The following is a 4,634-nucleotide window of genomic DNA, read 5'->3' as shown; positions in this document are numbered from 1 at the left end:
CGAGGCTCCGCAGGAGCCCAGCCCGAGGCGGGAGAAGCGATCCCGCGCGCGCCTCGGGGTTCGGGGTGGGGGCAGGCCTGGCCTTGGCCCCGGGACCGGCGAGGCTCGGGCGCTGCGTGCCCGGGGGAAACTTTTACGCCGACTTGGGCTTCGGGCTGGCGGTCACGGACACACACACCTCCCGCGCCCCTAGCCTTCTAGAAGTTCCGGTAGGAAGCGGGTGACGGGGCCGCACCCACTGGGGCCCGGCCCAGCCCCGGCGACTCCAGCCCGCCGCGGCCACTTGTCCCCGGGGAGGGGTGCCGAGGCCGGCCCGGGGTGCCTCGCTGCGGCTTCGGTGGCAAAAGGGACCAGGAACGCAAGCGGCCGGGACAGCAGCCGTGGGGCGGGATGGGAGGTGCGGAGGGAAGGCAGCCGCCCGCGCCCCAGGTGCAGACCGGCCCCCCGGCCCCTGCACCGCCGGGCGGTGATTGCACGCGTGGGCTCAGACCTGGTTCCCAGCACTCGGTGTCGGTTCACGGGTTCAATCCTCAGGGGAATGAGTTTCCCAGAGGAGCCAAACCTCAGGGTCGGCCCGGGCAGTGCCCAGCAAGGACGCCGCAGGCTTTCCATGGCCGCTGTGGGGGCAGATCCGTGGGGAGCTTGGCCGTTGTCAAGTGTGGGCGCTGCGACACCTGCCGGCCACACGCCGCATTACCGCCCGGCCTGGCTGGTAAGCGAGGTCTGCAACAGAAAAGACCCCGCAGGAACTCAACTTCGGAGACCTGTGGCTGAATTCTAGAAGTTCATTAGAAGAGGCCCTTAATTTTAAATCCGTGAAATTAAGGCGGTTGGAGAACAGGTCGAAGGTGTGCGTGCATCCAGCTTTCCTTAGAAGGCCCCTGCTCTGAGGTGGTCAGTTGTATGGGTTTTTTTTTTCCTTCCTGTTGTGGTTTTTTATTTTTTATTTTGAAAGACTGCGCTTACTAGGCAAGCCACCATTTGAGCAACAGGTCGAACCCTACTTTTACTTTTTGCCGTTTTCTGGGGCTTGAACTCAGAACCTAGGCACAGTCCCTTGAGTTTCTTCTGCTCAGGCACTCTACCACTTTGAACTACAGCTCCACTTCCAACCTTTTGTAATTTATTGGAGGTAAGAGTCTCACAGACTTTCCAGCCCGGGCTGGCTTTGAACAGTGATCTCTAGATCTCAGCCTCTTGATTATAGGATTATAGATGGGATTATAGTAGTTAGGATTATAGATGGGAGCCATTGGTGTCTGGTTGAGCTGTACATTTTTTTTTGAGGGGGGGGGTCCAGTCAGTCATGGGGCCTGAACTCTGGGCCTGGGCGCTGTCCCTCAGCTCTTCAGCTCAAGGCTTGAGCCACAGCACCACTTCCGGCTTTTTTTTTCTGCTTATGTGGTGCTGAGGAATAGAACCCAGGGCCTCAAGCACACAAGGCAAGCACTGTACCACTGAGCCACCTTCCCAGCCCAAGCTGTGCATTTTGTTTATCTGCCTGTCCAAGGCTTGAGCTCAGGGCTTGAGCACTGTCCGTGAGCTTTTTTGCTCTTTTTGTGTGTATGTGTGTTTGGTTAATTGGAGATAAGAGTCTTGCAGACTTTCTTGACTGGGCTGGCTTTGAACCACAGTCCTCACTCAGGTCTCGGCCTCCTGAGTAGCTAGGATTACAGGCATGAGCCACTGGCACCCCTGCTTTTTGCTGGTTATTTTATAGTTGTTATCTTGCAGGCTTTTCTCTCTGGGTTGGCTTTCAACCAGATTTCGACTTCCTTAGTAGCTAGGATTATAGGTATAAGCCACAAGGGTTTTGTTACAGTCTTGACATATTTCCTATCCAGGTGTGAGAGTTTTCCCCCTGGGATATTAACAAGTCACTGAGCTACAGCCACAGCAAGAAATTCTCTTAGCTTTTCTTTCTTTCCTGCAAGTACTGGGGACTTACACTTCTATCTTTTTCGTTCAGGGCTATCTCTACCACTCGAGCTACAGCTCCACTTTAGCTTTTGCTGGTCAATTGGAGATAAGAGTCTCATTTTTGTGCCCAGGCTGGCTTCGAACCCAGATCTGCAGATCGGAACCTCTAAGTAACTAGGATTATAGGTGTGATGCACCAGCACCTGGCTGCAGCAGGAATTTCTATTTTGAGGGTGAGTTACCTGTGCTGGTTTGCAATTATCGGTGTATCCACCACAGATCCTGTGCTCAGATCAAAAGAAATTAACATAGCTACCCTGTTCCCTGTGGACAGCTGGGCAGGTGAGCTGGGTAGTGTCTATTAAGGGTAGGAAGACACCAAAGAATTGGATGGATGAATGTAAGAAAGGGTGTGGAGACTCTAAAATTTGTAAAAATGTACAATCATTTGTTCATCCTTTTCCTTTAATTTTTATTTTTTGGGGCCAGTCCTAGGCCTGAGTCTTGAACTCAGGACCCTGGCACTGTCCCTGAGCTTTTTGCTCAAAGATAGGAATCTACCATTGAGCCACAACTCTACTTCTGGCTTTTGGGGGGAGAATTTAATTGGAGATAGACTTTACTGCTTGGTCTGACTTCAAACCATGATCCTCAGATCTCAGCCTCCTGAGTAGCAAGGATTAGCTGCTTGCTCCTGATCTTCTGATCCATCATACTACTGCTGCTTTATGAGCAATTGGGTCTGAGTCTCCTAGGGGAATGGCAGGAGCTTCAAGGAGCAGTTAAGACACAACTAGCAGTGCCCCAGCCTCCTCCTTCCTTCCCAACCACCCACAGTGAGCCATGTGGCTGAGCCTCGACTTTTTTTTTTTGGCTTGAACTCAGGGCTTGTCCTTCAGCTCAAGGCTAGTGCTTTACCACTTGAGCCACAGAGCCACTTCCAGTTTTCTGGTGGTTAATTGGAGATGAGTCTCACAGACTTTCCTACCTGGGCTGGCTTTGAACCATGAGCCTCAGATCTCAGCCTCCTGAGTAGCTAGGATTACGGGTGTGAGCCATCAGTGCCTGGCTTGACTCTTATTTTTTAAATGTCTTTTTCATTTCTGGATATAAATGTACATGCCGATTTTATGTTCTTTCTTGGGTGGAAGCTGGGTTTTTCATTCAGATAAATTGTCTCCTCCCTCTCAGGACTCCAACTCAGTAGTGATATTTTTATATCTCCTGCAGGAGTTTTATTTGTGTATATAACTTAGGAATAAAGGAATAGTTTTTTTCTCTATGGATCACTGTGGGGTTTTTGTTGTTGTTGTTGTTTGTCGGTTATGGGGTTTGAACTCTGGGCCTGGGTGCTGTCCCTGAGCTCTTCAGCTCAAAGTGAGTGCTTTACCGCTTGAGCCACAGCACCACTTCCGGTTTTCTAGTGCCTTATTGGAGATGAGTCTCACAGACTTTCCTGCCCGGGCTGGCTTTGAACCAAGATCCTCAGATCTCAGCTTCCTGAGTATCTAGGATTACAGGCGTGAGCCACCGGTGCCCGGCTTATCAATGTGTTTTTTGCTAAACTGAAATTATTTTGGGGGTGGTGTAACCGGCCTTGGTGGCATATGCCTGTAATCACTTTCTTTTTGGTACACATGTACCAAAAACATTGAGGCTTGGACTCATGGTCTGGATGCTGTCACTTAGCTTTTTGACTCAACCACTCACAGCTTTACTTCTGGCTTTTTGGTGGTTTATTGGAGATGAGTGTTAGGGACTTTACTGTCTGGGCTGGCTTGGAACCAAAAGCCTCAGATCTCAGCCTTCTGAGTAGCTAGGATTACAGTTGTGAGGCACCAGCGCCCAGCAAGTGCCTGTAATCATACTGAGACAGAAGCGAATTCCTGACTTCAAAGGCAGCCCAAATTGGACTGAGAGGAAACTAGGAAAGAGTCGGAGATCCTACCTCAAAAACAAAATATAAAAGGGTAGGAGGGCTGGGTAGTTGGCTCAGTGGTAGAGTGCTTGCCTTGGATGCATGAGGCTCTGGGTTCGATTCCTCAGCATCACATAAGCAGAAAAAGCTAAAGTGGCACTGTGGCTCAACTGGTAGAGCACTAACTAGCCTTGAGCTGAAGAGCTGAGGGACAGCGCCCAGGCCCAGAGTTCAGGCCCCACAACTGGCAAAAAGAAAAAAAAAAGTGAAAAGGTAGGCCAGGCACAGCGCATGCCTGCAATCCCAACTATTTGCAGGGGGGGGAGGGGGGAGGAGGGGATGTAGAGGGCAGGATTGTGGTTCAAGGCCTGCTAGGCAAAAACAACCACAACAACAAAAAAAACTCCTCCCCCCAACCCCAACACTCCCAATAAGCTTGAGGACCAGTAAGCTGTACTGGTCTCAACATTCAGGGAAGCAGTAAGTAGGATCACTAAAGCCCAGACAACATAGCAAACTCCTCCCTACCCCTTTTATTTTGTGTTGGTACTGGAGCTTGAACTCAGGACCTCAAGCTCTTGCTTGGCTGTTTGGCTCAACTAGCACTCTACCACAGCTACACTTCTGGCTTTTTGCTGATTAGTTGGAGATGTCTCCTTTCTGCCTGGGTTGGGTTTGAACCAGTATCCTCAGATCTCAGCCTCTTGGAGTAGCAGGATTACAGGTGTGACTCAAAAGCCATCTTGGCTCTCCCATTGAGCATCTCCAGCCTTCCTCCAGAGACTTGGGAATACTG

The sequence above is a fragment of the Dipodomys ordii genome, unplaced genomic scaffold (genome assembly GCF_000151885.1).
Source record: "Dipodomys ordii isolate 6190 unplaced genomic scaffold, Dord_2.0 Scaffold2, whole genome shotgun sequence".
NCBI classification, from domain to species: Eukaryota; Metazoa; Chordata; class Mammalia; order Rodentia; family Heteromyidae; genus Dipodomys; species Dipodomys ordii.
This window is presented reverse-complemented; position numbering follows the sequence as displayed.